Consider the following 12,712-nt stretch of genomic DNA (forward strand, 5'->3'; position numbering starts at 1 on the left):
AGGAACAAATCCCTATGCACACTGCACATATCTTATTTTAAAGTAAAAAAAAAAAAAGGGAACAAATACAATATTTAAAATAAAGAACAAGTAAATTTAAATCAACAAATTGACCAATATTTCAATGGGAACTATGGGCCTGCTTTTGGCACCATGTGAAAGAGGTGCCCCTTCTGGAAGTGCGGCAGGGGCCGGATATATGGCCTCAGGGGGCCGCACGCGGCCTGCGGGCCGTAGTTTGGGGACCCCTGATATAGGACATGTACTGAAATAAGGAATGAGATGGGGATCTGATCCATGTCTGGCATTTCTGGGTTCTATCTGACCATCATGTCTTCTTTGGTCTTCTTGTAAGAACTCTTTTTTCCTACAGGGCCCCCTCTTACTGTGATCTCAGGAGGGGAGAGCTCATCACCCATACCTGACCAATCAGACTACTCCATTCCTCTGACCACAATGACTGGTTCAGAAAGGGACTTGTGGTCTAAGTTGGACAAGTTGGAATCCTTCCTAGGACATTTTTTCCATCATATGATTAGGAAAGAACTACTTCCTTTAGTTGTTAAGGTCCTATTAAGGTGTTATGATATGTGTACTTGGCTATTGGAGGCCACCACGCCCACACTGGAGAGGTTGAGAGAAACAGATATCTGATGATATTATTTGAGAACTTGGATCCAGCTCTCCTACCAACTGGACTTTTGAATTACTTTAACCAATACATTTCCTTTTTAAAAAATTAGTTTCAACTGAATTTCTGTTACTTGCAATCAAATAATCCTGGTAGATACATGACCTTATCTTTTTGCATCAAATGCTAAGCCAAGGACAATCTATTGCTTTGTCTTCCCAGAAAAAGAACATTCCTCCCTCCCTGCAACCCCCCCCCCCCCAATTATTCTGGGAAAGTGTTTAGTTCCAGACTTGTGGTGTGTAAAAGCTGTCATTTTCTAGGCCCCACCTTCCCAGTCACCTTTGGTTGGCCTGAGAATGGCTCCTAATTCAAATGTGGCCTACCTTCCTTTCTTGAGATTTTTTTTTACCCCCAAAAGAATTGGAAATTAAATAGCATCCATTAAAATAATATGTTATTTTCCAGGAGAACAGAAATACATTCGTATTGTTTTATATCCTGTGAAAATGTCTGCAAGGAACTATTGAAAGTGAACAAGAAAATTATAGAAATCCTAATAGAAAGAAATAAGAAAAAGGTGAGAACAAGTACTTTCTAGAAGAGGAAGATGAAAAGGCCAATAAGCACAAAGAGATACTTAAACTTATTAGAAATCAGAGAACTGCAATTTAGAACAATGACAGCTAGCATTTTATACCTACTTGACTGCTGAAATTTAAAAAGCAGGTTCTTGCCATGCACTGGCAAGATGTGGGGATAAATGCTCCCCCCCCACCTTGTTGGGAGCAGGGACTAGCACAACCTTTCTGGGGAGTGATCTGGCACTTCCTAGTGAAATTAAATCCATGTCTAACTGTCCAGAAATCCCACTCCCAGGTGTGTGTCCAAAGCAGTGGTCACATGGACCTGTAGAGGACACATACAGGTATACCCATCATACCACTGTTTGGGGTAGCAGAGAGTTGAAGGCAACCTGGGGATCAGGACTGTCTACATCTATTCTAGCTCTCTCTCTTTCCACAGTTGCATGGCAGCCCTGAATGCCCCTGCCATTTATAGTTAGATGGAACCATGTGACATACTTTGGCCATCAACGCTTTAAATCATGCCTGACCAGGTGGTAGTGCAGTGGATAGAGCATCCATATTTGAAACCCCAAGGTTGCTGGCTTGGATGCAGGGTCACCTGCTTGATTGTGAGATCTTAGACTTGACCCATGGTTGCTAGCTTGAATTACAACATCACTGGCTTGAGCCCAAAGGTTGCTAACTTGAATTACAACATCACTGGCTTGAGCCCAAAGGTCTCTGAGTTGAAGCCCAAGGTCACTGGCTTGAGCCCAAGGTTGCTGGCTTGAGCCAGGGGTAACTGTCTTGGCTGGAGCCTCCCCTCCACCCCCATCAAGGCATGTACGAGAAGCAACCAATGAACTACTAAAGTGCCACAACTACAAGTTGATGCTTCTCATCTCTCACCCTTCCTGTCTGTCTCTCTCTCCTTTTCTCTCTTGCTATAAAAAACAAAAAGTTGAAATCATTATAATCTGAGCAGTATTTATTACTGCAGCACAATTCACTCTATCTGACTGATAGAGCAGCCACATATAGACAGTGGGAGCAATGAACTAGGCACATACAAAGTCTTGTGAATGGATCTTAAAACAGTGCTGGGTGGGGGAAGAAAAGCTGGTTGAGATCTATGGCATAATACCATTTAGAATAGATCAATTAGAAGTAATGTGGCCCATACTTCTTACGCATTTTTCCAAGTATACATACACAAAAAAAGGATGCACACCAAGCATGGGTGAATGGCTGCCAATGGAGGACATAAAAATACAGCTAAGAAGGAATAAGCAAATCCATAAAACAAGAGGTACCTTCCACAGACCAGTGATGGTCTGGCCAGGAACTAGAGAACATAGTTAACTCCACTCTTTTCTCCCATGAAGGGCAAAAAGATTCTCCCCCTTGAATCTCCTCCCTGGCAGCGTCCAATAATACCTGTTCACTGTGTATCCTGCTATGAGGTCAAGTAAATGTAAACAATATATATCAACACACACACACACACACACACACACACACAGGGCCTTTCATAAAAATGGCAGCACACAAAAGATGGGCTATTTGTCTGTTGCTTGTTTCTCAGGCCATTTTTGATGGTGAAGTTGGGAGATCTGAGGCATGGAACATCTTTCCATTATGTTCCTCATTTTTTAAAAGATATTTTACATTGCGTTCTGGTTACACATAACCAAATGAGTCCTGACCACATTCCAGTGCCAATTTGATCATATACTGTATTACATTTCCATATACTTGGACCTGTTTCTGGACTTCCCATTTTATTTCAATGCTCTGTTTATTTATAATATGTTTTTATCATGTAGAGTATGTTATATCTGGTAGGGCAAGTCCCCTGTCAACAACCTCCATTTGCAGAATTTCATTTGCCAGTCTTTTATATGGTGGTTTATTCTTTCTGGTGTACTATAACAATTTTGTTACCTTAAAAAAATCAAGGTGCTCTGAGGTTGAATTAAATTTAGAGGTCAGTTTACAGAGGTTTGACATGTTTAATATGGAGTCCCCCTAATCAGGAATGAAGAATGATTTTTCATTTATTCAAATTATCTTTATTTCAGTAAAGTTATAGTTTTTAATCTAGTGAAATTCTGTACTTTTCTTATTACATTTATTCTTAGATATAATCTTTCTTGCTGTTGTGATTGGCATCTTTTTCCAATGATATTTTGTAAATAATCATTGTTAGTTATACGCTATAGACATGCTATAGATTGTGTGTGTGTGTGTGTGTGTGTGTGTGTAGGTCGGGGAAATTGCATAGTGACCAGGGAGCCCAGGTAGAGAGACAGGCAGTCCTCAGAGGAGCCTGAACTGGGAAGCCAGTGGGAAGGAGAAAGCTGCCTGCTCTCTCTTGCTCCTAGCCTTCCCTCTCCATTCACACGGCCCCTCTGAGCACCTGCTCGTCAGCCTGCTCTTCCCTCTCCATCACCTGGGGCCCATCTAGATGCCCCTGCCTTTGTCCCGCAGCACGACTCTTCTTCAGCACCCATCCCCACCTGGCTGCTCCCGGTGTCTGTCCTCACATCCCTGTGGGAAGAACCGATGGCATCGCTGCCACTTTTTAGACCAGCCGGCAGCTTCTCTGCATTTTGGCCTCATATTCTTCCCTCTTTCAATCACCTGTCATTTGGAATTTTTAAAATTATGCACACACACTCATAGAACTCTCGGTCCTAGGCAGAGCTGTTTCTGTTTCCTTTCAGGCTGGGCGGGACAGAGCAGGCAGAGCTTCCCCCAGCCAGGTGAACGCAGGCATCCCCACCGAGGGTGGCGGGCGGCGGGGAGGACCGTGTGAGAGTAGGGATTCTGGACCCCAGATGGGGTCTCAGCTCCAGCTCTGCCAGCTGACTGAGTCGGCGACCTCAGGCAGGATGGCTCCCTGGACCTCAGTTTCAGCCTCTATAAAGGGTGGGATTTAAAATATAGTATAATGTTATATAAATTATATACCACTTAATGTATAATATTATATCTCATTATACACATATAACCATAATATTGTATAATGCAAAATAGGTAGCTAGGTAGTAATATAATAATCTATATTAATCTATCATAAAGCATAATATAGTATAATGAATTACAATTTACTATGTAATATATCACCTTATACATGTATAATTATATATAAAATATGTTATAAATGAAATATAAAAGTATAATACAATATTAATGATTTATAAAATAAAATTGATAATGTATAGTATATTAATCATATAAGATTAAATATGCAATATTTCACATATATATAATTATAAACTATATTATGAAAGTTCATATAGTAATACATTATTAAAAATCTATAATATTATACACTCTGACACAGAGGACTGAAAGCCTCTTCCAATTATTAAGAGTATTAAAGTATTTTGACAGGATCTGGCACTCAGTAGCTATAAATTTTATTGTCATAGTTGGAGTGTGTATGAGTAGCAAAGTACTACATAGTCCCTGGCACATGGTAGGTCCTCCATTAACACCTGTTTTCATTATTGCAGTTACAATACATAGTATGCCAATATTAAAACACTTAGCATAGTGCCTCATGCTCAGTGTTAAATTGATACAATAGTACACAGTGAATTTTCTTTGGGGGTTTCCTAAGCCGTATAACCATATCATCCACATGTCATGTCATTGTCACCTTCTACCTTCTCATGATTTCAATTACAATTATTACTTTTTCTTTTTTGTAAAATTGTCCTGAAAATGTAACTCAAACTGCAGAGCACAACTAATTAGTCATGATGAGAGTGACTTAAGAATGGTAAGAATATTGCTAGCTGTTGGCTCCATATACATGTAGTCACGCACATGATCTTAGGGAAGTGACCAGGGCTTAACAAACAACCAGGAAGGGACCCAATGCTCTCAAGTGCCTTTTCTGTTCCTATGGAGCTGCTAAGGCTGCCATCCCTTTCAGCCTATTAATATGGAGTCATGTTGGCAAGTTCACAATGCCCACCCTTTGTGTTCCCAGGCTAAACCCCTCTTGCAATGGTCTGGATTCTGTTTGCTGTGATTGAGTTGGTCTTTAACTTTGTAAAGAAGTCTGTCAAGAATCAGGGTCAGGAGCCTGACTGATAGTGGGGCAATGGATAGAGCATCTACCTGGGAAGCTGAGTTCCCAGATTCGAAACTCCAAGGTCACCTGCTTGAGTGAAGGCTAATCAGTTTGAGCGTGAGGTCATTGACATGATCCCATGATTCCTGGCTTGAAGCCTAAGGTCACTGGCTTGAGCAAGGGGTCACTGGCTTGGCTTGAGCAATCAATGAACACTAAGGTGCTGCAATGAAAGAATTGATGCTTCATCTCTCTCCCTTCCATGTCTCTCTCTCTCTCTTTCAAATTAAAATAAAATAACATAAAAATTACAGAGAATAGTATAATGAACTCCCATGGATCCATCATCCAGTGTCAACAAGTATCAACTCACAGCCAGCCTTCTTTCCCCTCGGCCTCATCAGTAACATCCTGGAGCCCTAGCTTTCTCTGCCAAGAGCTGATTGCACGCATCTCTTCCCAATGCCGTGTTTAGTGACACACTGCAGTGAGTCTGAAGTTAACATGATGGGAGTAGTTAAATCATGGAAATTGATAAATACTACAAGTCAAGGCTTCCTCTCCCCTACCTCCATACTGAAGAGCCAGTTAAGCACTTACCAGCCAACATGCTCCCATCACACACCTCCGCTCCCCATTTGATTATTTTGGAATATCATATTAATTTGTTTCTGTGAGTACTGCACACCCCAAAAATTAGAATTCCTTAAAATGCAACTAACTACAATTCCCCAAACATGTATAAAATGTTAACATTAATCACACATATATTAACAGTAGTGTTTTTGAAAAATCATCCAACACCAGTTACTGTTCAGGTTTCCCTGGTATTTTCATAATTTTTAAAAAGTTTACTTATTGATTGAAATGAGAAAGAGAGAGAGAGAAACAATGATTTGCTGTTTCACTTATTCATGCATTCATTGGTTGATTCTTGTATGTGCCCTGACCAGGGATTGAACCTTACAACGTTGGCATATAGGGATGATGCTCCAACCAACTGAGCTACCTGGCCAGGGCCTCATAATTTTTTAAATTGTTGGTTGTTCAAGTCAGAATTCCAAATAGATTTGGAGGATATAATCACAAAATCTAAAATACTCTATAGAGGACAAACAACCCAGTTCCTTCAACAGCTAAACTCTTAAAAAAAACAAACAAACACAAACTATGCAAGATTTAAGAGACATGTAAACCAAATGCAGCATGTGGGTCCTATTCAACCAGTATTCTCCTATATTCTAAAAGCTCTTATTGTTTTTGCTTTTCACAGGCTACTGATTTCTCCCATCTTTATTGAGGTGTAATTGACAATTTTAAAAAAATGTATATATTTAAGTTGAACAACTGGATGTTTGGATATATGTTTGCGTTGTGGCCTGACCAGGCGGTGACGCAATGGATAGAGCGTCGGCCTGGGATGCTGAGGACTCAGGTTTGAAATCCTGAGGTCACTGGCTTGAGTATGGTCTCCAGATGAGCGTCAGCTCACGAGCCTGAGCACGGGATTGTTGGCTTGAGTGTGGGATCATATGAGCCCAGAGGTTGTTGGCCTGAGTCCAAGGTTGCTGGCTCGAGCAAGGGGTCACTGACTCAGCTGGATCCCTCGCCCCCACCCCCATCAAGGCACATATGAGAAAGCAATCAATGAACAATTAAGGTGCTATAACAAGAATTGATGCTTCTCATCTCCCTTCCTGTCTGTTTCTCTTTCTCGTTCTCTCTCTCTCTCTCTCAAAAAGTATACATTGTGAACAATCACCACAGTCAAGCTCGTTAGCATATCCATCACCTCACATAGTTATCAGATTCTTTTTCTTTGTTTCTATCTAGTAAGAACACTTTAAGATCTCTCGGAAAATTTTAAGATTTTAAGTCTACAATATAGTAATTATAGTCATATAGTCCCACACTAGGTCTCCAGGAGTTACTCATTTGCATAACTAAAACTTTACCTCTTGAATGACATCTCCCCTTCCCCTCCGACCCCAGCCCCTAACAACCACCATGGTAACTCTTTGCTTCTAAGAGGTTGACTGTTTTAGATTCCACATATAAGAAAGATCATGGTGTATTTGTCTTTCCCTGTCTGGCTAATTTCATTTAACAAAATGTCATCGTGTTCATCCATATTATCATAAACAGAATCTCCTTCTTTTTAAAGACTGAATAATATTTCATTGTAAGTATATGCCACATTTTAAAAATCTGTTAATTTACAGACAGATTGAGATTGCTTCCATATCTTAGCTTTTGTGAATAATGCTGCAATAATCAAGAGAATACATATTATCTCTTCAAATTACTGCTTACATTTTCTTTGGATATATACCCAGAAATGGGACTGCTGGATCACACAGCACATCAATTTTTAGTTTTAAGGAACCTCCATACCATTTCCATATGGGCTATGCCAATTTACATTCCCTCCAACTTTGTACAAGGGTTTCCTCTTCTCTCCTTCCTTCCTAACTCTTACCTTTTGCCTTTTTGATAATAGCCATTCCAACAGGTGTGAGTCACAGTAGTTTGATTTGCATTTCCCTTATAATTAGTAATGTTGAGCATCTTTTCATATACCTATTGGTCATTTGTATGTCTTCTTTTGAGAAATATCTATTCAGGTCCTTTTCCATATTTTATAATCAAGTTATTTGGGATTTTGGCTTTTGAGTTGTGTGTATTCCTTATACAGGCATACCTTGTTTTTACTGTATTTTACTTTATTGTGCTTTTCAGATATTGTTTTTTGGGTTTTGTTGTTATTGTTGCCTTTTTTTTTTTTTTTTTGCAAATTGAAGGTTTGTGGCAGCTCTGCATTGAGCAAATCTATTAGCATCATTTTTTCCAACAGTATTTGTTGAATTTGTGTCTTTCTGTTCCATTTGGTAATTCTCACAATATTTCCAACTTTTCATTATTATAATTGTTATGGTGATCTGTGATCAGCCACCTTTGAGAAATTATAAGTGAAAGAATCAGTTGATATGGCAAACTTCATTGTTGTTGTATTTTAAGAAATTGCCCTGGCTGGATAGCTGGGTTGATTCGAGTGTCATCTGAAAGCACAAAGGTTGCCGGTTCAATCCCTGGTCAGGGTACACACAGAAACAGATCTATGTTCCTTTCTCATTTTCTCCTTCCCTCTCTCCCTCTCCCCTTTTTTCTCTCTCTCTCTCTCAAATCAATAAAAAAATTTAAAAAAAAAGCATTGCCACAGCCACCTCAACCTTCTGCATCCCCCATCAGTCAGGTCCATCGACATCGAGGCAAGACCTTCCACCACCAAAATATGAGGATGACTTGCTGAAGGCTCAGATGATGGTTAGCATTTTTAGCAATAAAGTAGTTTAAAGTTTAAGGTATGTATATTGGTTTTTTAGACATAATGCTATTGCACACTTAATAGACTACAGGGTAGTATAACATAACTTGCATATGCATGGGGATCCCAAAAATTCATGGGACTTTCTTCATTGCAATAACTGCATTGTTGAGGTGGCCTGGAACCAACCCCAGTATATCTCCAAGGTCTGCCTGTATATTTTAGTAACACCTTATCAGATGCATGGTTTGCACACACATTCTCCTATTCTGTAGTTTGTCTTTTCACTCTGTTGATTGTTCTTGTGCAGAAGCTTTTTCGTTTGTTGCAATCCTATTTGTCAATTTTTGGGTTTTTGCCTGTACTGGCAGTGTCATATGGGAAAACTCATCACCCAGACTAATGTCATAAACCTTTTTTCCTATATTTTCTTCTGTTAGTTTTATGATTGAAGGTCTTACATTTAAGTCTTAATTTATTTTGTGTTGATTTTTGTATACAATGTGAAATAAGAGTCCAATTTCATTTTTCTGCATGTGGGTATCCAGCTTTCACTATACCATTTAATGAAGATACTGTCCTTTTCTCATTGATACCTTTATTGAAGATCAATTGACTATAGATGTATGGATTTATTTCTGGGCTCTCTATTCCATTGGTCTATATTTCTATTTTTATGCCAATACTATACTATTTTCATTATTGTAACTTTGTAGTATATTTTGAAGTCAGAAAGTGTGAAGTCTCAAGCTTTGTTTTTCTTGTTCAAGAATGCTTTGGCTATTTGAAGTCTTTTGTCATTCCACATTGACTTTAAGATTTTTTTTTCTATTTCTGTAAAGAACACCTTCGGGATTTTGATAGAGGTTGCATTGAATCTATAGATCATTTTGAGTAGCATTGACATTTTGACAATATAAATTATTCCAGTCCATGAACATGGGTGTCTTTCCATTTACTTGAGTCATTTTTAACTTCCTTCATCAATGTTTTATAATTTTCAGTGTACCAGTCTTTCATCTCTTTGGTTTAATTTATTCCTAAATATTTTATTGTTTTTATTGCTACTGTATGAATGGGATTGTTTTTCTTAACTTCCTTTTTGGATAGTTTGTTGTCTGTGTATAGAAATGTGACTGATTTTGTTGTATATTGATTTTTTTCTGCAACTTTACTGAATTCGTTTATAAGTTCCAACATTTTTGTTGTTATTGTGTCTTTAGAACTTTCTACATATATGATAATGTCATCTGAAAACAGTGTTAATTTTACTTCTTTTTTTTCAATTTGGGTGCCTTGTATTTCTTTTTCTTGTTTAGTTTCTCTGGCTACAACCTGCAGTACAATATTAAACAAAAGTGCAGGAGTCAGTATCCTTGCCTAATACTGGATCTTATAGAAAAAAAGTTTAGTTTACCCCATTGATTATTTGTCTTTTCATTTATGGTCTTTATTGTGTTGAGGCAAGTTCCTTCTATACCTATTTTGTTGAGAGGTTTATGTACATATAACCTCTCAACACATATTCATGATAATACATATCATGAATGGATGTTGAACTTTGTCTAATGTTTTTCTGCATTGAGATAATCATGTAATTTTTATCCTTCATTCTACTAATAGGATGTATACATTGATTGATTTGCAAATGTTGAATTATCCTTACATTCCAGAAGTGAATCCCACTGGGTCATGGTGTAAGATCCTTTTAATGTGCTAAGAATTTGGTTTGCTGATATTTTATAGAGGATTTTTGCATTTATGTTCATCAGGAACATTGGCCTATAATTTTTTTTGTGGTATCTTTATCTGGTGTTGGTATTGGGGTGAGGATGGTTTCATACAATAGATTTGGGAGTGTTGCCTTTTCTATTATCTTGGAAGATTTTAAGTAGGACTGGCATTAACTTATCTCTGAATATTAGTAGATTTCACCCATGAAGCCATTTGGTCCTGGGATTTTCTTTGTTGGAAGGGTTTTGGTTACTAATTCAATCTGCTTATTTGTCATTGGTCTGTTTAAGCTTTCTATTTCTTCTTGATTGAGTTTTATACGTTTATAGGAATTTAGCTATTTCTTCTAGGTTATCCAATTTGTTGGCATATAATTATTCATAATATTCTCTTATGATCCTTCTGCCCAACCCTGAGTCATCTGTTATAATGTCTTTTCTTTCATCTGATTTTTGAAATTTGAGTAATTCTTTTTTCTTAGGCTAGCTAAAGTTTGTTGATACTGTTTGTCTTTAAAAATGAAATAAACTCTTTTTTCTTACTGTTTTCCTATTCTTTATTTGAGTGATTTTTACTCTTTTTTTTTTTTTTTTTTTTTTTTTTGCTAACTTGAGGCTTGGTTTGTTCTTCTTTTCCTAGGTTTTTGACATGTAAAGTTAGGTTGTTTAGTTGAGATCTTTCCTCTTTTTAATGTAGGTGTTTATCACTATAAGCTTCCATCTTAGTATTGCTTTTGCTACATCCTGTAAGTTTTGGTGTGCTGTATTTCATTTTTGTTTCAAGGTATGTTTTAAATTTCCTCTGGCCAAATAATTATTTAAAAATGTGTATTTATTTGCCACATATTCATAAATGTCCTCATTTTCTAATTTTTATTGATTTCTAGTTTCATTTTATTTAAAATGTTTTCATTGACTTGAGAGAGAGAGAGAAAGATCAACTCATTGTTGCACTTAATTGTTCCATTTAGTTGTGCACTCACTTGTTACTTCTCATATGTGCCTTGAATGGGGACTGATACCACGATCGCAGCATGCTGGGACAGTGCGCTATCCACTGAGAAAACTGGTTAGGGCCTTTCATTTTATTTTGGATGGGAAAGATACTTGGAATGATTTTGATCTTTTTAAGTTTGTTTTTAAAAAAGAACTCATAGACACAGACAACAGTATGGTAATTACAAGAAGGAAAGGGATGGGGGAGGTAGAAGTGGGTAAAGGGGGGATAAATGGTGATGGAAGGGGACTTGACTTGGGGTATAGAATACACAATACAGTGTACAGATGATGTATTATAGAATTGTATACCTGAAACCCATATAATTTTATTAACCAATATCATCCCAATAAATTCAATTAAAATATTTTTTAAAATGGTCGTGTGACCTCACATGTGATTTATCCTGAAAAATGTTTCATGTGCACTTAAGAAAAATGCATGTTCTTTCTACCCAAGGTTCTGTATATCTGTTAGGTCTGTTTGGTCTACAGAGTTGTTCAGGTCAGCTGTTTATTGATTTTATTTCTGGATGTTATACCTGTTATTAAGAGGCTATTGATTTTTGCATGTTGCGCTTATAAACCTGTTCTTTACTAAATTCTCATTTTCTAGTAATTATTTTTCTGTGAATATTTTGGGGAAGTTATGATATTTAATTATATTATTTACAGTGAAGGATAGTTCTATTTCTTCCTTTTCAATCCTCAGGCCTCTACTTGCTTTCTTTTGTCTATTTAAATAGGCTTATATGTCCAATACAATGATAAATAGTATAGTGATATGTATGAGACATCCTTGTCTTTCTTATTTCTTTTTTCTGACCTTGTAGGAAAGTTTTTAGAGGTTTCTCATTAAGTGAAATTTTGGAGAAAAAAAAAGTTTATATGCACATGTTATATATGTATATGCATTATACTATACAAATTATATAATATACATGTATGTTACATAGTCATTATATTAAAGTTTCATTAATTATTGTTTTAGATTTCTAAAAGTATAAATGAATATTAAATTTTGGCAAATATTACTGTTTTGCTCATATTGAACCAACTGAATTCATAGACTAAATCTGATATATTATTTTAAAATCTAATGTTGTATTCTGCTTGCTTATATTTTTAGATTTTCATGTTGACCTTCATAAGCGAGGTTGGTCTATAATTTTACTTTTAGATATAATCTTTGATATGTTTTAGAATCAATATTATACTTGTTTCTTAAAAATAAATTTGAAGTTTTCCTTTTGTTCTACTCTGGAATAATTTAAGTAGTATTGGGATTATTTGATTTTTATTTTATTTTTTAAAAAGATTTTATTTATTCATTTTTTAGAGAGGGAAAGAGAAGGGGGCAGGAGCAGAAAG

The sequence above is a fragment of the Saccopteryx leptura genome, chromosome 5, assembly GCF_036850995.1.
Source record: "Saccopteryx leptura isolate mSacLep1 chromosome 5, mSacLep1_pri_phased_curated, whole genome shotgun sequence".
NCBI classification, from domain to species: domain Eukaryota; kingdom Metazoa; phylum Chordata; class Mammalia; order Chiroptera; family Emballonuridae; genus Saccopteryx; species Saccopteryx leptura.